Here is a 23002-nt window from a genome sequence, read left to right on the forward strand (position 1 = left end):
CCAAGACAAGACTTATTTGTTCTGGCAGTTCATAGTATATTCAGTATTTTTTTGCCAACACCGTAATTCAAAGGCATCAATTCTTCTTCCATCTTCCTTATTCATTGTCAAACTTTCCTACGCATGTGAGGCGATTGAAAAGACCATGGCTTAGGTCACGTGCACCTTAATTCTCAAAGTAACATTTTGCTTTTGAACACTTTAAAGAGGTCTTTTGCAGCAGATTTACCCAATGCAATATGTCATTTGATTTCCTGACTGCCGCTTCCATGGGTGTTGATTGTGGATCCAAGTAAAATGAAATCCTTGACAACTTCAGTCTTTTCTCCATTTATCATGATGTTGCTTATTGGTCCAGTTGAGAGGATTTTTGTTTTCTTTATGTTGAGGTGTAATCCATACTGAAGGCTGTGGTCTTTGATCTTCATCAGTAAGTGTTTCGAGTCCTCTTCACTTTCAGCCAGCAAGATTGTGTCATCTGCATAACACAGGTTATTAATGAGTCTTTCTCCAATCCTGATGCCCCGTTCTTTATATAGCTGTTGTAGGGTAAAAACATCACAAAGTTCAATAAAGCAAAAAGAAAAGTTTTATTTGGCATATGTTCAAAGAGGCAAAAGTAGGAAACGTACAAGCATGCTCCCAGAGCCATGTCTGTCCGAGTCCAAGGAAATATTACAGAATAGGTAAGAATGGGAAAACAGACAAGCATGCTGCCACAGCCATGTCTGCCTCAGTCTGAGGAACGTTACAGAATCATCAGTATGTATTATATAACAAATGGGCAAAACCATTGAAAGCTTCACCTTTTCACAGATTGGCTAGGAACTGTTAAGTCACCATGATCCTACATTTTGAATCGCCTTTCTTAACGATCATTGGTACAGGTTTCTGTAAAGACAGTCAGGAGAGTCTTCATTAGTCCAGCAAATCTTACTATTTACTAAATGCTAATAGAAAAAGATGAGTGGAAAGTATGTGAGTCTTTTGTGCTCTATTTATGATTTGCTTATGTGAAAGCTTCCCTAAAAGCTGTTTTGTAAGATTGTCCTAGCTGTTGTCTCTATACCTCAGGGCTCGTCTGCTATCTGTCCTTGTGAGTCTAGCTCCAGCTGGGTCACATTTTAGGACAGGGAATAATGGCTGCAATATTATCTTCTAAATCATTCCTTCCTTTTGATTGGAGATTGGAGATAACACATCGATGATCAATAACTGGACTTAGTGAGCTCCTAGATGGCAACCATGGCAGGGTCTTTAAACTCACAGTGCTGGTTTTCCACTGGATAACATCTGATTCTTCACCAGAATCTTAAGTAAGAGCAATGTTCTCGTCAATCGTATTGCCAAAGTGAGCAGACTCAGTGTACATCAACATTTTTGCCTGAGGCTGTCTTTTGCCTTTTAAGTGTTATAAGCCAATAGAAGATAAGTTTTATTATGCCTAATATAATCAGCATGCAGACTAAGAAATTACTATCCCTCGCAGTAGTAATCTAGCCCACATACTTATTTCTGATGGTTACCACCCCAATAAATCTGGTGTTTGTAAGGGTGTTATGGTATGTAGCCAAGTAGCTTGCTGTCTAAATCTATGCATATGTAGTTCTACTTTTCCTGTGTTATTTATGCAGATGCAACAAGAGGTATTTGCTACAGGACAGACTACACTTTCTAGGGCTAAAAAAAAACTACGGTTATTCTGTTATCTCATATCACCTTGGCTAAATGAGGTCAGAGATCACTGTTGTGTTTCCATTCCATTAACAACATCATCTGCTATTTGTTCCATAGTAATTGATAAATTCCTTCAATTCATCTGCACTATAAAAAAGTAGGAATTAAAGCTACCAACTTCACCCTGAGTGTTACACCAACGGGCTTTCTTCTGACTCTCGTTTTACAATGTGTAACAATTTAACATTACCTTTCCAATATTTACTAGCATCATTACTATGAATATCTAAAGGTAATCCTACAGTTCCCAAAGTGCATTGCCCATGCATTCTCCAGGAATCTGAACAAGAGATTGCAAACGTAAATTCACCATCAGTTGGAAAAGGATCATCTAACCGAGTGTAGTTGGATCCACCACACAAAAACATTTATCTATAAGAAGGGCACAAAGTTTGTCTAGAGGAAACAGAAAATATAGAAAAATTTATATGTGCCAACCAAATTTTCATTAAAGGATACATGATTAGCAAGATAATATAGAATGGGCCTCTCTTGTTGGAGGTCTTCAGTTAATCTCTTTAAAACATATTAAGTATTCTTCCCAAGAATAAACCCTGGTGGAGTAGTGGTTAAGTGCTACGGCTGCTAACCAAAGGGTTGGCAGTTCAAATCCACCAGGCGCTCCTTGGAAACTCTGTGGGGCAGTTCTACTCTGTCCTATAGGGTCGCTATGAGTCAGAATTGACTCAACGGCACTGGGTTTGGTTTTGGTTTTTTGGTTTCCCAAGAGTAAGCTGCCCCTCCTTGGTTTACCCATTAACAGTCATGGGTCACCTTCTCAGAAGCGGAAATGGAGTTTAAGACAAAGTCTGAGCCATGAGGTCGATTTCTTCTGAGAACCTGGTTTCCTTAAGATACATAAATTTCTTCAACACAGTTCCCAGTCTGATCTTTGGAGTCAGTTTCCCAAAGCAGACTGAATTCTTCAGAAAAAAACGTACGACACCCAGAGCAAAAGGGTCTTACTAGTTTATCTAGACTATTGTTTGACTCAAGATGGCTTCAGGAACCAGTTTTTTTCTCAAAGTTCAAAAGGACACCCAAAGACAATGGCCTGTGTGGGTTGCCCTACCCTCCATGAAAGCCAGAAATCTGGATTCCGGAAGAATTACAACTCTTGTCATTCTTTCCTTTGGATCATAATCCTGCTATAGAATCTCTCAGTAAAAACATTCAATAATGGTCCTTGGGCACCATCCAGTTTTTAAGATCCCAGACACCACACACTGAACTAGGAGGTAGAATAGAAATACTAATAATAATATTTGGCCAATTGTCTGAAATAACCAATGAAACCATGACCCTAAGGTCTTTGAACCAAGGAAACAAATCTCACGAGGTGTTTGTCTGTACATAAGCAGCACCAGTAATTGCTTTTTAAATGCCCCAACAGCAACGGCATTCTGCAGAACCTCAGACTTCATGTTAATATAAATACAGCAACATTCACCTATTAAGGCACAAAATGTTCCTTGAGAGACTAACAGGAAATCTAATGCCATTCTATTTTGTAAATCATAGCTCAAACTTCAGACACTTATCTGGTTATGATGGTTACAGCTTTGCTCAGTTTCTCAATACCCCCCCCAAAAAAAAATCCAAACCCATTGCTGTCAAGTTGATTCCACTCATAGCGACCCTATATGACAGGGCAGAACTGCCCCATAGGGTTTTCAAGGAGTGCCTGGTGGATTAGAACTGCCAAATTTCGGTTAGCAGCTATAGCTCTTAACCACTATGCCACCAGGGTTTCCTCAATAGGAACTTCTAATTCAGGAGATAAAATATCTAAACCTATCAGTTAGGTAATTTAGGAGAGAGGAAAATGGTTTCTTATATCCAGAGTATAAGACCTTAAAACATCAGCAATATTTCCACATAAAACCCATAGTAATTCATTTAGTTTACTCAGCCTTATGCAGTTATTCTGTTCCATGTGATTCTGGATCAGCCACGGTCTATGAACCCATTAGCTTCTGCATAAGAGTACTGGAAATTTTATTCAGTCTAGTCACAGTCCTTTTTTGCAAATCCAATATAGTCCATCTTTTTGTTGAGATATTTTGGTAAAACATTTTCGACAAATCAGCAAATTAAAAACTTATCTGCAGATGACAAAGCTTAATATGGCCATGATTAATTTATAAAAATAATACTCTTAGTGAAAGACCTGATATAAATTAATTACAAGCATAACATAAAAGTCAAACAAATTCAGTTTAATAATTTTAGACATATCTGTAAATATAATGATTAACCTTATTTCCAAAGAGCTTCAGATATAATACATAAATCTTGAGACATAATGAGACATAATATCATATAGGATATACCAAGATTATCAAGTTTCTAAATATCTGAATAGTAATTAAAAAAAAACTTCATAGGTAAAGGATTTGAATTTCTTAGTCAAACCATTGGCTTTGATGATGCTAGATTCAAAAAAATGAAGTTGTGACCAAGTTAGTAATTAAAGCTTAATGGTGGAGTGGGGTGCCTCCAGGCACTTATCAGTGGCTGAAGAGCTTTGGAACACTTGCCCCAGCAGGGCAGAATGCAGGTGCCAAGGCCCAAGGGGCCGAGAGGTCAAGGAACCAGGAAACAGAAGCTGAAGGGACAAGGAATCCAGGAATCAGAGCCACCTCAGTCTCAAACGGCAGGGTTATGATCTTGAAAGGGTGGAATCGCCACTCAGATGGACAAGGAAAATGGGGCTGCTTAAAGCCAAGTGAGCAGGATTGCTGTCCTAGTGGGCCTTGAAAGTGGAGTTGAAGCCCAGGGCCAAGGGGCCTCCACTCAGAATCTGGAGAGTATGGCCAATACCTAGAGCCTGGAGGGCAGAGTCATTATGTAAGTGGTCTCAGAGAACAGAGGATTATTTTCAAGTCTTGAGGGCTAACTTAATGTGCTCTGCTGACTTGCTTGGTACTTGTCATCCCCTCTTTCCCTCCAATTTCTCTCATTTGTAACGGAAATGTCTAGCTAGCTTGTGCCTGTTCCACCACTGTACTTTGGAAGCAGATAACTTGTATTCCAGATTTCACAGATGAAGAGGAAATTTTTGGATTTTGGACTTGTAATTAAGACTTTTGCTATGATATGATGGGGTGAATGAGTTTTGCATGTGACAAGGACATGAATTTTGGGGGGCCAAAGAGTGAAATGTTATAGACTGAATTATGCACCCCCCCCGCCGCAATGTGTGTCCACTTGGCTAGGCCATGATTTCCAGTATTATGTGGTTGTCCACCATTTTGTGATCTGATGTAATTTTCCTGTGTGTTGTAAATCCTACCTCTATGATGTTAACGAGGCCGGGTTAGAGGCAGTTATGTTAATGAGGCAGGACTCAATCTATAAGATTAGGTTTTGTTTTAAGTCAATCTCTTTTGAGATATGAAAGAGAAAAGTGAACAGAGAAACAGAGGTGGGGGGTGGGGGGGGACCTCATACCACCAAAAAGGCAGCACCGGGAGCAAGGCATGTCTTTTGGACCCGGAGTTCCTGTGCTGAGAAGCTCCAACACCAGGAAAAGATTGATGAGAAGGACCTTCCTCCAGAGCCAACAGAGATAGAAAACCTTCCCCTGGAGCTGACACCCTGAAATCCAACTTCTACCTCCTAAACTGTGAGAGAATAGAATTCTCTTTGTTAAGCCATCGACTTGCAGTATTTCTGTTATAGCAGCATTAGATAACTAAGACAATACTCAAGGTTGCATTTTGGCTCTTGTAGACTTGTTTTAATTTTCTTCAGCTTCAAGTTGAACTTGGATATGAGCAATATATGGTCTGTTCTGCAGTTGGCTCCTGGCCTTGTTCTGACTGATGATACCAAGCTTTCTATCGTGCATTTTCACAGATGTATTCAATTTGATTCCTGTGTTTTCCGTTTGATGAGGTCCATGTGTATAGCTGCCATTTATGTCATTGAACCAATAATTTTCAATGTATCTTAATTGCATGTTTGATCAATTTCAGGCTGCAGAAGTTGGTAAAAATCTTCAATTTCCTCATCTTTGGCATTAGGTGTTGGTGCATAAATTTGGATGATAGTCATATTAACTGGTCTTCGTTATAGGCATATGAATATTATTCTACTTTAGGACAGATCTTAAAAATGTTCTTTTTGACTCTGAATGCAGTGCCATTCTTCTTCAATTTTATATTCCCAGAATAGTAGACCACATGATTGTCTGTGTCTTAGGCTGAGTTCTCTAGAGAAGCAAAATCAGTGCAATGTATAAATATACATAGAGATTTATATAAAGGAAATGGCTCACGTAGTTGCAGAGGCTGAAAAGTTCCAAGTCCCTGGATCAGACTGGAGGCTTCTCCTGACTCAGTTACAGGTGCTGGCAAATCCAAGATTGGAAGGTCAGATGGCAGTCCTCTGGCTCACAGGCTATGGAGGCTGATGAATCCCAAGACTGGCAGGTATGCTGCTAGCTCAGGTCCCAAGAGCCAGAGGTCAGATGGACAGGAGCCAGCTGTAGGATCCAGAGCAAGCAAAAGCCAGCTAGCCTTGCTAGAAAGTCCACCTATGTTGGATGCAGGCCACACCCCCAAGAAAACTCCCTTTCAATTGATTGGCTGCGCACAACAGATCTCATCATGGAGGTGATCACATTATATCAGATTTCATTATGGAGCTAATTACATCACTAAAAAGCTGCCAATCTATATTATAACTGCCAAACCACTAAGGATCACGGCACAGCCAAGTTGACACAACCTTAAACATCACAGTCTAAATGGCCAATACCAGTCCATTTCAGCTCACCAGTGCCTGGAATATCAATGTTTATGTGTTCCATTTCATTTTTCAGGACTTCCAATTTTTCTAGAGTCATACTTCATACATTCCATGTTCTGATTATTAATGGACATTTGCAGCTGTTTCCTTCTAATTCTGAGTCGTGCCACTTCGGCAAATGAAGGTCCAGAAAGCTTGACTCCATCCATGTCCTTAAGGTTGACTCTATTTTGAGGAGGCAGCTCTTCCCCAGTTGTATTTTGAGTGCCTTCCAACCTGAGGGGCTTGTCTTCTGGCACTATACCAGACAATATTCTGATCCTCTTTATAAGGTTTTCACTGACCAATTTTTCTCAGAAATAGACTGCCAGGTACTTCTTCCTAGTCTGTCTTAGTCTGGAAGCTCAGCGGAAACCTGTCTACCATGGGTGACCCTGCTGGTATTTGAAATACTGGTGGCATAGCTTCCAGCATCACAGCAACACACAAAAGCCACCACAGTACAACAAACTGACAGATGCATGGTGGTCAATTTCTTCTGAGTTTTGATTATTTTTAACAGTGGTTACCAGGGGAGTTGACTCGATGGCAGTGGGTTTGGTTTGGGATTTGTGGTTTACCATGTGTGGGAGGAAGGGGGCAAGGGGAGTTTTTGTTTGTTGAGTTTATGGTAATGATAGCGGAATATTTTGGAAAAGGATAGCAATAATGGTGGCACAACATGAAAAATGTAATCAATGTCATTGAACTATAAATGCGGAAGTTGTGTTAGTGAATGTTTTGGTGGGTATGTATTTGTATATATTCACTACAATAAAAAAATATACACATACACACATGCATACAGAGATGCAGTGAAGGTATAAGAATGATTGAATCTAAAATATGGGTATCCAGATGTTTTCTATTCTTCCTGCGTATTTGAACATTTTCATAAGAAAAACATGGGGGAAAAGATGCTGGCACCATTACTTCTGAGTATAACTCTTGACCTCTTTGGGCCTCAGTTTCCCCACCTGTGAGATGGAGATAATCATAGGACCAAGGTCAGAGGGTTAACTCAGGATTTCCCAGCCTCAGCACTGTTGACGTTCAGGGTGGGTGATTCTTTGTGGGGGGGGCAGGGGGGGCGGGGCTGTCCTATGCATTGTAGGGTGTTTAGCAGCATCTCTGGCCTCCACCCACTAGATGCCAGTAGCACTCCCAATCCAAACTGTGACAACTGAAAATGTCTCCAGACATAGCCACATGTCCCCTGGTGAGCAGAACCCTTGGGTTAGGGTATGGATTAAACGAGTTCATGTGTGCAAACCGCTTTGACCAGGCTTGGCTCATTGCCGGTGCTTAATAAACATTGTTGTTGTTAGATGCCATTGAATTAGTTTCAACTGATAGTGACCCTATGTACAACAGAATAAAACACTGCCTGGTCCTGCTCCATCCTTATAATCATTGCTATGTTTGAGCTCATTATTGTAGTCACCATGTCAAACCATCTCGTTGAGGGTCTTCCTCTTTTTCACCTGACGCTCCACTTTACCAAGCATTATGTCCTTCTCCAGGGGCTGGTCCCTCCTGATAACATGTCCAAAATATGTGAGACAAAGTCTTGCTATCCTTGCTTCTAATAAGAATTCAGGCTGTGCTTCCTCCAAGACAGATTCGTTCATTGTTCTGGCAGTCCACGATAAATTCAATATTCTTAGCCAACACCATAATTCAAATGCATGAGTTCTTCTTCAGTCTTCCTTACTCATTGTCCAGCTTTCGCATGCATGTGAGGGCGGTTGAAAATACCATAGCCTTAGAAGGTTCACGGACATATCCAAATGCCCGGAGGGACTGACCTAGGACTAGGGATCATGGTCTCAGGGGATATCTAGCTTAATTGGCATAATGTAGCCTATAAAGAAAATGTTCTATATCCGACTGTGGTGAGTAGCTTCTGGGGTCTTAAAAGTCTGTGAGCAGCCATCTAAGATATATCTACTGTTCCCATCCTGGATGAAGCAAAGGAGAATGAAGAAAACCAAAGATCAAGGAGAGATTAGTCCAAAGGACTAATGGACCACAACTACCACAACCTCCACCAGACTGAGCCCAGAAGAACTAGGTGGTGCCCGGTTACCACCACCAATTGCAGGGATTACAGTAGAGGTTCCTGAGCAGGGCAGGAGAAAAATGTAGAACAAAATTCAAATTTATACACACACACACAGAAAGGACAAGGCTTGCTGGTCTGACAGAGACTGCGAGTATGGCACCAGACACCCTTTCAACTCAGGACTAAAGTCACTCCTGAGGTTCACCATTCAGCCAAAGATTAGACAGATCTATAGGGCCAACAATAACACACATGAGGAATGTGCTTCATAGTTCAATCGTGTATATGAGACTAATGGGCACATCAGCCCAAAAGCAAAGACGAGAAGGCAGAAAGAGACAGGAAAACTGGACGAATGAAAACAGGGAATCAGGGTGGAGAAGGGGAGAGTGTTTACACATCGAGGTGTTGGCAACCAATATCACAAAGCAATTTGTGTATTAACTCTTTCATGAGAAAGTAATTTGCTCTGTAAACTTTCACCTAAAGGACAACTAAAAAAAAAAAATACCATGGCTTGGATCAGGTGCACCTTAGTCCTGTTAAAACAAAAATCCTATTAAGCCAATAATAGAAATTGATGGAATTTTATTGAATATATGATTTGTAAATCAGGGTAACATTTCTACTACAGCATCAGAAATGGTCTGAAGATGAGAAGAACTTCCAGAATTCTTATACCAATCTTATTGGCCTTGCCATGGAAAAAAAGGTGAGAATAGAACTGAGAAATTTGTGGTCAAGAAGGATTTTCCTACAGCATTATCTTGAAGAAAAATTAAAATAATTGCTGATTTACCCTAAAACATAGCTCCTAGTTTGACCTTTGGAGTCTGTCTCCAAAAACTAACTGAATTCTTCACAGGGCACAGGGCAGGTTACAGAGACAGTCACCAAGGACATGTCATACATCCTAACACAGCCTCTAGTCAGGCCATGAAGCTGGCTGCGCATAAATAATTTTATTAAAGAACCCAATGCCTAAAGACAATGTCTCCACTAAGCTGCTTACTAAGCTATTGTTTGACCTGAAGGTGACTCCAGGGAACCATTTCCCAAGGTTCAAGGTTCAAAAGGACACCTAAAGGCAATGGCCTATGTAGGTTAAACCAACTTCCATGAAAGCCAGAAATCTGGATTCCAGGAGAATTAAAACTCATCAGTCCTCGAGGTGACAGCTGTGCTTTTTTTTTTTTTTTCTATTTAAATATTTAATGGGTATTTACCACTCAATTAGGATCATTGGGCTAGAAGGAAGAATGCCTGGCAAGATCTGGATCATGCATAACATATGGCCTCATCATAAAGATAACTGTTAGGAGATCATTCATAATCCAGAATATCTCACTCATATCTACCCACTCACTTCTTTTTTTTTTTTTTTTATAACTTTTATTAAGCTTCAAGTGAACGTTTACAAATCCAATCAGTCTGTCACATATAAGTTTACATACATCTCACTCCCTACTCCCACTTTCTCTCCCCCTCTTGAGTCAGCCCTTTCAGTCTCTCCTTTCTTGACAATTTTGCCGGCTTCCCTGTCTCTCTATCCTTCCATCCCCCCTCCAGACAAGAGTTGCCAACACAATCTCGAGTGTCCACCTGATATCATTAGCTCACTCTTCATCAGCGTCTCTCTCCCACCCGCTAACCAGTCCCTTTCATTTCTGATGAGTTGTCTTCGGGGATGGTTCCTGTCCTGTGTCAACTGAAGGTCTGGGGAGCATGGCCGTCGGGATTCCTCCAGTCTCAGTCAGACCATTAAGTTTGGTCTTTTTATGAGAATTTGGGGTCTGCATCCCACTGATCTCCTGCTCCCTCAGGGGTCCTCTGCTGTGCTCCCTGTCAGGGCAGTCATCGATTGTGGCCAGGCACCAACTAGTTCTTCTGGTCTCAGGATGACGTAGGTCTCTGGTTCATGTGGCTCTTTCTGTCTCTTGGGTTCTTAGTTGTCGTGTGGCCTTGGTGTTCTTCATTTTCCTTTGCTCCAGGTGGGTTGAGACCAATTGATGCATCTTAGATGGCCGCTTGTTAGCATTTAAGACCCGAGACGCCACATTTCAAAGTGGGATGCAGAATGATTTCATAATAGAATTATTTTGCCAATTGACATAGAAGTCCCCGAAAACCATGTTCCCCAGACCCCCGCACTTGCTCCGCTGACCTTTGAAGCATTCATTTTATCCCGGAAACTTCTTTGCTTTTGGTCCAGTCCAATTGAGCTGACCTTCCATGTATTGAGTGTTGTCTTTCCCTTCACCTAAAGCAGTGACAGCTGTGCTTTTTAACACTTCAAAGAAGTCTTTAATGAGTGTTAGATATTAAAAAAAAAAAAAAAAGAGAGCGAAACTGGCTGTCGTTGTCCCTGGGCCACTCAGAACCGTGGCCCCAACCTCCTAACTCTCATCTCGTTCATTGGATCCTGTCACCCCCATATACCCACGGGGCTTGGGAGAAGGCATTGGGTCACCAGCCCCACCCAGCCTGGGCACTTTCGCTTCTTCTTCCCTCCAGGAAGACCCATTTCTCAGACCTGAAAGAGAGAGGCCCTCTCCCACCATCACCTTCACCCTTTGGGGTGCAGCAGGCTGGAGGAGAAGCTCCCCCCTCCCAGTATTGCTTCAGGGGGCACATCTGAGATCAGAGGCTGCTGGAATAACAACATTCATTATTAGTAAAGGAGCCCTGATGATGCAGTGGTTAAGTTCTTGGCTGCTAACGGAAAAGTTGGCAGCTTAAATTGTTGAAGAACAAAATTCTTACTCTATTAGAGTGGAAAGAAGAGCATTTTATTGAGGAAAAGTACAACTTGAGTTGGGCAGCACAAAGTGAAAGTATAAAGTACTACGGCATTCACAAAGGAATGCAGGGCTTTTATTCAAGAAGGTTGGCTCGATGCGACCACAAACGGACATTTCTTTATATCAGTTGATCTGTTTTCAAACATTTTTTCTGAGGGCAAGCATTTTTTCCAAGAACCATCAGCACACACCTCCTGGAATCATAGTCAAGCAAACATAGCTATATTTGTTTACAAAATAAGACTTGTTTACCTGAAAGCGGTGCTCATACTTTACAAGCAGCAGCAGGAGTTTAAAACAAAATGGAATCTGATTCAGAGCTGAGTTAGCCATTTTAGTTATCCCAACAGCCTCAGTTTTTTGAGTGCTCTTGCACAGAACCCACAGTAAAGATTACGGCTTTGGAAAACCTATTGGGCAATTCTAGTCTGTCCTACAAAGTCACTTAACAGCAGCAGGTTTGGTTTTTTGATCATCAATAACAGTAGCAGCTGCTAACATTTACTTGGCCTTTTTCCAACCATCCGTTCCTGGTGAAGCCTCCACCGAGGCTTCCCCTCCTCTGCCACGGTCCTCCCCCGCAGCCCACCAAGCCATGGCTTCTAACTGTGGCTTGGCCAGATCACACTGTGGCCCTAAACCATGCTTTGAATTTGGCACCAGAATCCCTCCCATGTGCATACCAGGATTTTGGCACATGCAGGACCTGAAGAGCTATGTCCTCAACCAGACCCTGGACCTGAGCATCACTGGAGAGGAATATATTTTCCAGCATACCATGGTATTTGAGCTCACTTACAAAGCCAAAGGTCCCTTCCTTTGTAACATGACTCAGTGCCCGAATCTCCAAATATGGGAATGGGAGGGCTCAGGGTTTCAGATTTTGGTTGTCAATCCCTGCCCCCTGGGGACTCAAAGACATAAAAACTCCCAGCTCCCTTGGCGGGGGAGCTCATGGTCTTTCGCCTGTAAGGCCCCATGTTGCTCCTCGTTTGTATGAACAATAAATTTCCACTTTCTGTTTCCCCTGCAACTGGTGGTGTGGCATCCATCTTATTTTGATCAGCTAATAGGGCAGGACAAGAACCTGTGTTTGGTTGCAATGGGCAACTGCCCTTATTATTCTCATCTCACGGGTGAGGATCCTAAGCCCCAGAGAGGGCATGAGATCTGCCTGAGCGAGCAGCACTGAAATCTAAACCCGACCTGGCTGGCCCCCAAGCCTGTCTCCACCATGACATGGCATTCCCAGCCCCTGGCCATGTCAGGGCCTTGAGTGGAGGTGGCTGTGGGCATTTGGGCTTGGGTTTGGGTGAGGGTCTGGGCAGCACGGTCCTTTGGAGGTGAGGATGAAGGCTGTGGGAGGGGACAAAGGCCTCTGGGACTGGGCACAGAGGAGCCCCAAGTAGAGGGGCCCTTAGGAGTTGTCCCAGGGACTAGACCTGGGGTTCTAGGGCTGAGAATTATTGTTAGGTTGGTGGGGGGTGGGGAGCGGTGAGAAATGGCAGATGGTGAAGCTGATGAGAGACCCTGGGCCAGCTGTCAGGGGGTTTGTGGAGAAAGCATAGCTCTGGCCATAGTGGGGAGGGTGGGGGCCTAGGGCCAGGGCCAGGCTCTGGGATAAAATTGGTAATCAGTGATCCTCACTACCATCTGCCAACTGATTACTAAGTGCCAGGGCTTGTGTCCAGCTCTTTACAACGCACAGGACCTCGCGCCAACTGTGTGAGGAAGGTGCTGTTAGGATCCCATGCTACGGATGGGGAAACTGAGGTCACTTGTCTGCTGTTGCACAGCTAGAAGGAGGACATCATGCTTAGCAGAGTAGAGTGACAGCGAAAAAGAGGAAGACCCTCAACGAAATGGATTGACACAGTGGCTGCAACAATGGGCTCCAGCAAAACAATGATTGTGAGGATGGCACAGGACTGGGCAGTGTTTTGTTCTGTTGTATGTGGGGTCACTATGAGTTGGAACTGACTCAATGGCACTTAATAACAACAAAGCAAATGGCTGAGCTGGAATTCAGACCCAGGCCTTTCTCATTCCGGGGTCCCAGCTCTTTTGTCCTGATGTTATCCATTGTGTCTTAAAGCAGTCCTCTTGGAAGAGGGCAATGCTTAACCTTGAGGTTGAGATCCAAGTTGTGGCCCAGGAACTAGGCAGTTACCAAAGCAAAACTGATCAGCACAGAGGGAGGGCTTCATAATAGCTCTGATCCCTCATGCTGACTCAGTTTCCTTGTCTTCTTTTGGCTACTTCTGCACCCACCCCCACCCCCCATGCCAAGCTTAGAAGCTGATATCTGAGTGAAAAAAAAAATCTGAGTTTAGTTGCAGCTTTTCAAGTTATAAGTCTTTGCCTCTCTACTGAGCTACCTCGCATTTGCAAAAAATGGCTCAAGCCGTAGGTACCTGGCTGGACATATGGGACCCCCAGGAAAACAGCCCAAAAGCCCTAAACCAGAGGATGCCAATGCAAGAATTTCTGGGGCCAGACAGATCATAATGGTATGACCATGCAGGGTATAAGGAAGTGGCGGGGACTATGGTGAACTGGAGGGTCCCGTCTAAAAGCACCAGACTCAAGCTTCTTGAAAAAACATGGCTACAGGAGAGGTCAGCACAACTAGACTAAACCAAAAGCAAAGCAGTTTCCTGAATAAATGGAGCATTTAGAAGGCCAGAGTAGCAGGGGCAGGGGTCTGGGGACCATAGTTTCAGGGGACATATAGGGCAATTAGCATAATAAAAATCTATTAAGAAAACATTCCGCATCTCACTTTGGTGAGTGTAGTTTGGGGTCTTAAACGCTAGCAAGTGACCATCTAAGATGCATCAATTGGTCTCAACCCACCTGGAGCCAAGAGACTAGAGAACACCAAAGACCCAAGGTAATTATGAGCCTAAGAGACAGAACCAAAAAAAAAACCCAAAAAACCCACTGCTGTCAGGTCAATTCTGACTCACAGCAACCCTATAGGACAGAGTAGAACTGCCCCATAGGGTTCCCAAGGAGACAGAAAGGGCTACATAAATCAGAGACTCCCTCAGCCTGAGACCAGAAGAACTAGATGGTGCCCAGCTACAACTGAAGACTGCACTGATAGAGAACACAACAGAGAACCCCTGATGGAGATGAAGAGCAGTGGGTTGCAGACCTCAAATTCTTGTAAAAAGACCAGACTTAATGGTCTGACTGAGGCTAGAAGGACCCCGGAGGTCATGGTCCCTAGACCTTCTGTTAGCCCAAGGCTGGAACCATTCCCAAATCCACCTTTTCAGACAGGGATTGAACTGGACTATAAGATAGAAGATGATACTGGTGAGGAGTGAGCTTCTTGGCTCAAGTATACACGTGAGACTATGTGGGCAGGTTCTGGCTGGAGGGGAGATAAGAAGGCAGAGGGGGACAGAAGCTGGCTGAATGGACACGGAAATAGAGAGTGGAGAGAAGGAATGTGCTGTCTCATTAAGGGGAGAGCAACTACTAGTATATAGCAAGGTATATATAAGTTTATATGTGACAGACCGACTTGATTTGTAAACTTTCACTTAAAGCACAATAAAAATTTTTAAGAAATGGCTGCCAGTGAAACATAGATCAGCTACTGGCCAAATTTGGACCAAGGGCCATGAGTTTGAGACCCCCTGTAAATTGTTGCCTCAAAACAACAAGCAGCGATAAGATGGCTAGGATGATGGCTCTACTGCCTGATCCAATTGGGTTGTACACACAAGAAGCAGTGTTGGCAATTGAAAGCTGTTAGTATTATTTAAACAGTAAACAACACGAGCAGATTACTTAGAAAAAGCAAACGGTAAACAACAGGACCAGATTTGAGGAGAACCAGTCTCCTCCACCCCTACAAGTTTCCCATTTAGCTTTGTAGGAGAGGAACCCACTTATGTCTAAAAGGGGACCTGCTCGCCTTTCCCAAATTACCCATGTCTATTTCTGTGTAGCTGGGCGAGCATGCCGCGGACAAGGTGTCAGCAGGGGTGTTGCCAGCTCAGGTCAGGTGAGGTGTGGCTGTGTTTGTTCTTTCTGTCTCTCTCAGTCTTTCTCCGCAGCTTTTCTTGATTGGCTTTGGCCCCCATGCTCACTGGTCCAGCTCTCAATCAGCAGCTTTGGGACAACCCTGGGCCAGTGCCAGGGTCAGGTGGGCATTACGACAGCTTTGAAGCAAAACTGTTTTACAGGCAACCCCGTATGCTGTATGCCCACACCTTTGCTCCATGGGCTACCTCTTGCCTGGAGGCGCCCAGCTCTGCTCGATAGGTCAGCTTGCCCACTACTGCTGGTCTGGTGGTTTCTGCTACTTGTACTGCTGCCGCTGTTTCTCTGCCGCTCAGCTCTGCCAAAGCTTGTCAGTGTTTCTCTTGGTTTTCAATGTTATCAGCTCTGTGTTACCAGCTCATATCACAGCCCTTGCCCTGTATTATAGCTCTTCTAGAAGATTCTCAGCTCAGTGCCCCATGTCCAAAGGACACACTCCTCTCCTGGCTCTCATTGATCAGGAACCCCCTTTCCACCTCTGCAAGACTGCCCTCTCGTATAGAAAAACTCTTTGTCAGTTTCAGGGCATGGCTTTCATAAATGGACCAATCCCTTAGGCAGATTGTAAACCAATCAATCCCTGCAAACCAATTATGAGAATAGTAAACTGATCAACCCCTTGCAAGATTACTGCCCAACATCTGGGGTCTTAAACACTAGCAAGCAGCCATCTAAGATGCATCAATTGGTCTCAACCCACCTGGAGCCAGGAAGAATGAAGAACACCAAAGACACAAGGTAATTATGAGCCTAAGAGACAGAAGGGACCACATAGACCAGAGACTACATCGGCCTGAGACCAGAAGAACTAGAAGGTGCCTGGCCACAACCGATGACTGCCCTGACAGGGAACACAACAGAGAGCAGGAGAGCAGTGGGATGCAGACCCCGAATTCTCGTAAAAAGACCAGACTTAATGGTCAGACTGGGACTAGAAGGACCCCGGAGGCCATGGTCCCCAGACCTTCTGTTAGCCCAAGACAGGAACCATTCCCAAAGCCAACTCTTCAGACAGGGATTGGACTGGAATATGGGATGGAAAATGATACTGGTGAAGAACGAGCTTCTTGGATCAAGTAGACACATGAGACTATGTTGGCATCTCCTGCCTGGAGGGGAGATGAGAGGGCAGAGGGGGCCAGAAGCTGCCCGAGTGGATGTGAGGAGAAAGAGTGGAGGGAAGGACTGTGTTATCTCATTAGGGGGAGAGCAATTAAGAGTATATAGCAAAGTGTATGTAAATTTTTGTATGAGAGATTGACCTGATTTGTAAACTTTCACTTAAAGCATAATAAAAATTAAAAAAAAAAAAAAAGATTACCACCTGACCAATCATTTTGGGAGAATGAAAGAATTACAAACCGAGGGCCAGAAAGGCCATATAAAAGAAAACCAATTACGTCGCACTCTGCTTAGAACTTAAACAATTGCTATGAGCAGGGTCTGTTGTGCCGCTGAATAAAGTGCAGCGGCTTCCATGCCCAGGGGCCTGGGGGCCAGCTAGGAGATGAAACTAGGGTATTTGCAAGCCAAAGGGTCTGTGTCATCCTCAATCAGCATCTGCCAAATGAATCCTGGGTGGGCAGCCTGGGCTTTGCAAAGTTTTCACGCACAATCCGGAAAGGGTTTAGGGCTTGGGGTGAGATGAGGGGCAGAGTGGAGGGGATGCCTGGAAACTGGAAGATTCAGGGACTAACAGGTGCCCATAACTCCCCCCAAGAACATTTTCTGGTTTCATTCCCAATCATTTACTCCAACACGCATGTACTGAGCACCTACTGTGTGCCAGGCTGTATGCAGGGCACTGGAAATAGAGTGATGCACAAGAAACTCACTACCATGGTTCCTGCCACGAGGAAGCAAGCAGGCTGTCGAGAGAGTCAGCTCCGACTCATAGCACCCCGTGTACAACAGAGCAAAACACTGCCCGGTCCTGAGCCATGCTCACAATCATTGCTATGTTTGAGCCCATTATTGCAGCCACTCTGTCTATTCATCTCATTGAGGGTCTTCCTCTTTTTCTCTGACCCTCTACTTTACCAAGCATGATGTCCTTCCTCAGGAACTGGTCCTTACTGATAACATGTTAAAAGTGAGACAAAGTCTCACCATCCTTGTGTCTAAGGAGCACTCTGGCTGTACTTCCTTCAAGACAGATTTATTTGTTCTTCTGGCAGTCTATGGTATATTCAATATTCTTTATCAACACCATAATTCGAATTCTTCATTTAAAAAAAAAAAAAAACTGTGCCGTTGATTCCAATTCATAGCGACCCTATAGGAAGGACAGAGTGGAACTGCCCCATACAGTTTCCAGGAAGCGGCTGGTGGATTTGAACTGCCAACCTTTTGGTTAGCAGCTGTAGCTCTTAAGCACTGTGCCACCAGGGTTTCTACTGCAGAGGGATGTAAATCAAACATCAATAAGTTACCACCTCGCAACCACTAGAATGGCAATGATAAAACACACACAAGGATGTAGAGAACCTGAAACCCTCATCCATTGCTGGTGGGATAACAAAAATGGTAGCATCACTGTGGAAAACAGTTTGGTGGTTCCTCCAAAAACTGAGCATAGAGCTACCATAAACAAACAAACAAAAAACACATTGCCATCAAGTCGATTCTGACTCATAGCGACTCTATAGGACAGAGTAGAACTGCCCCATACGGTTTCCAAGGAGCAACTGGTGGATTTGAACTACCAACCTTTTCGTAAGCAGTTAAGCTCTTAAACATTGCACCACCAGGGCTCCAAAACTACCATATGACCTTGCAATCCCAACTCTCGGTATATACCTAGAAGAAGTGAAAGGAGGAAGGCAAACAAAAACCTACACACTAGTGTTTATTTTAGTACTTTTTACAATAGCCAAAAGGTGAAAGCAATTTAAATGTCCATCAACACATGACTGGGTAAACACAATGTGGTACATACATGTTGTTGTTGTAGGTGCTGTCCAGTTGGTTCCGACTCATAGCAATCCTATGCACAACAGAAAAAACACTGCCCGGTCCTGTGCCATCCTTACAATCGTTGTTATGCTTGAGCTCATTGTTGCAGCCACTGTGTCAATCCACCTCATTGAGAGTTTTCCTCTTTTCCACCGACCCCGTACTCTGCCAAGCATGATGTCCTTCTCCAGGGACTGATCCCTCCTGACAACATGTCCAAAGTATGTAAGATGCAGTCTCGCCATCCTTGCATCTAAGGAGCATTCTGGTTGTACTTCCTCCAAGACAGATTTGTTCGTCCTTTTGGCAGTCCATGGTATATTCAATATTCTTCACCAACACCACAATTCAAAGGCATCAATTCTTCAGTTTTCCTTATTCATTGTCCAGCTTTCACATGCATTTGATGCGATTGAAAATACCATGGCTTGGGTCAGGCGCACTTTAGTCTTCAGGGTGACATCTTTGCTTTTCAACACTTTAAAGAGGTCCTTTGCAGCAGATTCACCCAATGCAATGACTCTTTTGATCTCTTGACTGCTGCTTCCATGGCTTTTGATTGTGGATCCAAGTAAAATGAAATCCTTGACAACTTCAGTCTTTTCTCCATTTATCATGATGTTGCTCATTGGTCCAGTTGTGAGGATTTTTGTTTTCTTTATGTTGAGGTGCAATCCATACTGAAGGCTGTGGTCTTTGATCTTCATTAGTAAGTGCTTCAAGTCCTCTTCACTTTCAGCAAGCAAGGTTGTGTCATCTGCAGAACACAGGTTGTTAAGGAGTCTTCCTCCAACCCTGATGCCCCGTTCTTCTTCATATAGTCCAGCTTCTCGGATTATTTGCTCAGTATACAGGTTAAATAGGTATGGTGAAAGAATACAACCCTGATGCACACCGTTCCTGGCTTTAAACCAATCAGTATCCCCTTGTTCTATCCGAACAACTGCCTCTTAATCTATGTAAAGTTTCCTCATGAGCACAATTAAGTGTTCTGGAATTCCCATTCTTTGCAATGTTATACATAGTTTGTTATGATCCACACAGTGGAATGCCTTTGCATAGTCAGTAAAACACAGGCAAACATCCTTCTGGTATTCTCTGCTTTCAGCCAGGATCCATCTGACATCAGCAATGATATCCCTGGTTCCATGTCCTCTTCTGAAACCGGCCTGAATTCTGACAGTTCCCTGTCGATATACTGCTGCAGCCATTTTTGAATGATCTTCAGTAAAATTTTGCTTGTGTGTGATATTAACGATATTGTTCTATAATTTCCACATTCGGTTGGATCACCTTTCTTGGGAATAGGCATAAATATGGATCTCTTCCGGTCAGTTGGCCAGGAAACTGTCTTCCATATTTCTTGGCATAGATGAGTGAGCACCTCCAGCGCTGCATCCGTTTGTTGAAACATCTCAATTGATATTCCGTCAATTCCTGGAGCCTTGTTTTTCACCAATGCCTTCAGAGCAGCTTGGACTTCTTCCTTCAGTACCATCGGTTCCTGATCATATGACACCTCTTGAAATGGTTGAACATTGACTAATTCTTTTTGGTATAATGACTCTGTGTATTCTTTCCATCTTCTTTTGACGCTTCCTGCGTCGTTTAATATTTTCCCCGTAGAATCCTTCACTATTGCAACTCGAGGCTTGAATTTTTTCTTCGGTTCTTTCAGTTTGGGAAATGCCGAGAGTGTTCTTCCCTTTTGGTTTTCCATCTCCAGCTCTTTGCACATGTCATTATAATACTTTATCTTCTCGAGCCGCCCTTTGAAATCTTCTGTTCAGTTCTTTTACTTCAACAATTCTTCCTTTAGCTTTAGCTGCTCAACGCTCAAGAGCAAGTTTCAGAGTCTCCTCTGGCATCCATCTTGGTCTTTTCTTTCTTTCCTGTCTTTTCAGTGACCTCTTGCTTTGTTCATGGATGATGTCCTTGATGTCATTCCACAACCCATCTGGTCTGTGGTCACTAGTGTTCAATGCATCAAATCTATTCTTGAGATGGTCTCTAAATTCAGGTGGGATGTACTCAAGGTCATATTTTGGTTCTTGTGGACTTGCTCTGATTTTCTTCAGTTTCAGCTTGAACTTGCATATGAGCAATTGATGGTCTGTTCCACAGTCGGCCCCTGGCCTTGCTCTGACTGATGATATTGAGCTTTTCCATCGTCTCTTTCCACAGATGTAGTCAATTTGATCTGTGTGTTCCATCTGGTGAGGTCCATGTCGCTGTTTATGTTGCTAAAAGAAAGTATTTGCAATGAAGAAGTTGTTGGCCTTGCAAAATTCTATCACTCGATCTCCAGCATTGTTTCTATCACCAAGGCCATATTCTCCAACTACTGATCCTTCTCCTTTGTTTCCAACTTTCGCATTCCAATCACTAGTAATTATCAATGCATCTTGATTGCATGTTCAATCAATTTCAGACTGCAGCAGCTGATAAAAATCTTCTATTTCGTCATCTTTGGCCCTACTGGTTGGTGCGTAAATTTGAATAATAGCTGTATTAACTGGTCTTCCTTGTAGGCATATGGATATTATCCTATCACTGACAGCGTTGTACTTCAGGATAGATCTTGAAATGTTCTTCTTGACGATGAATGCAACACCATTCCTCTTTGAGCTGTCATTCCCAGCACTGTAGACTATATGATTGTCCAATTAAAAATGGCCAATACCAGTCCATTTCATCTCACTAATGCCTAGGATATCGATGTTTATGCATTCCATTTCATTTTTGACGATTTTTAATTTTCCTAGATTCATACTTCATACATTCCAGGTTCCGACTATTAATGGATGTTTGCAGCTGTTTCTTCTCATTCTGAGTCCCACCACATCAGTAAATGAAGGTCCCAAAAGCTTTACTCCATCCACATCGTCATTAAGGTCAACTCTACTTTGAGGAGGCAGTTCTTCCCCAGTCATCTTTTGAGTGCCTTCCAACCTGGGGGGCTCATCTTCCTGTACTATATCAGACAACGTTCCACTGCTATTCATAAGGTTTTCACTGGCTAATGCTTTTCAGAAGTAGACTGCAGAGTCCTTCTTCCTAGTCTGTCTTAGTCTGGAAGCTCAGCTGAAAACTGTCCTCCATGGGTGACCCTGCTGGTATCTGAATACTGGTGGCATAGCTTCCAGCATCACAGCAACACGCAAGCCCCCACAGTATGACAAACTGACAGACACATGGGGGGTACATGCACACAAAATTATTCAGCCATATGGAGAAATGAAGTCCTGATACATGCCACAACATGGGTGAACCTTGAAAACATTATGCTGAGTAAAATGAGTCAGTCATGAAAGGACAAGTACCATATGATCTCACTAATATGAAAGAGGCAAACGTATAGAGACCAAAGTTTATTAGTGGTTTCATAGGCGGAGCCTTTGCTAAGGGGGCACTGAGTTTCTGTTAATGGAATAATTTGGAAAAGGATAGTGATAATGGATGCACAGCACGAAGAATGTAATCAAGGTCACTGAATTCTACATGTAAAAATTGTTGAATTGGTAAATGTTTTGTTATATATATTTTCAGCACCATTAAAAAAAAAAAAACCTAAAAGAGAGAACTATGGAACTTACACATGATCTTAGCCAAAAGGCCAAGAAGCGATCAGAGTGGATTATAAACATAAGCGTGGAGCAGGAAACCTTCAAAAGAGTTCTCTCTTCTCCACACCCCCTGCCTTCCGGGGGTCGACATGTAGGTGAAAGCAGGCCTATCCTCCTTGCAACCCTGGGGTGGCAGGCTGCTCCGCCTGCTGGTGTGCAGAGTACCTGGAGTGTATATCATTGTCAGCGCCATCTGCTGGCCATAAGTTTTCTGGGCTGCTTGGTGGCCACAGTGGGTAAGTGCTCAGTTGCTATCTGAAAGATCAGTGGTTCAAACTCACCAGTCGTTCCACAGGAGAAAGATGTAGCAGTCTGCTTCTGTAAAGATTTACAGCCTTGGAAACCATATGGGGCAGTTCTACTTTGTCCTGTAGGGTCTCTATGAGTTGGAATCGACTTGATGGCAATGGGTCTGGTTTTTTGGTTTTTGGTATGGGGCCATTTTGGTATGGGGCCCTAGTTAAGTGCTTGGTTGCTAACCAAAATGTCGGCAGTTCCAACCCACCAGCTGCTCCATGGGAGAAAGATGTAGCAATCTGCTTTCGTAAAGCTTACAGTCTTGGAAAACCTATCGGGCAGTTCTATTCTGTCCTAGAGGGTCACTATGAGTAGAAACCGACTTGACAGCAACAGGCTTTTATGGGGGCCATTGAGCAAAATCGAGTCCTTCTGTGGCTGGTAGGTTCCAGGCAATACCTACTACAACATTCAGCCAGAACCACTGAGTTTGCCTATCATCTGATTTAGTGAGGCATGGGAAAGAAATCCCCAAGGCATCCTGAACCTGGATGTTCTCCACCCTATAGCCCACTGGGATTACCCTTTAGTAACTCTTGCCACACAGTGCAGTCCAACCACCGCACCACTTATCCTAAATTTTATGCTAAAATTAAGACATCTAGATTGCAAGGCAGTATATCATAGTGGTCAAAAGCGTATTTTCTCATTTGTAGGATGGGGCTGTG

The 23002-nt window shown here is 43.4% G+C and overlaps 1 pseudogene; it reads left to right on the plus strand.

The window, feature by feature from the left end:
* The window catches only part of LOC100668263 (large ribosomal subunit protein uL1-like), a 46761-nt pseudogene that overhangs the window by 21359 nt on the left and 2400 nt on the right, over window positions 1–23002 (plus strand).

This window comes from Loxodonta africana, chromosome 3 (assembly GCF_030014295.1).
Source record: "Loxodonta africana isolate mLoxAfr1 chromosome 3, mLoxAfr1.hap2, whole genome shotgun sequence".
Lineage (NCBI taxonomy): Eukaryota > Metazoa > Chordata > Mammalia > Proboscidea > Elephantidae > Loxodonta > Loxodonta africana.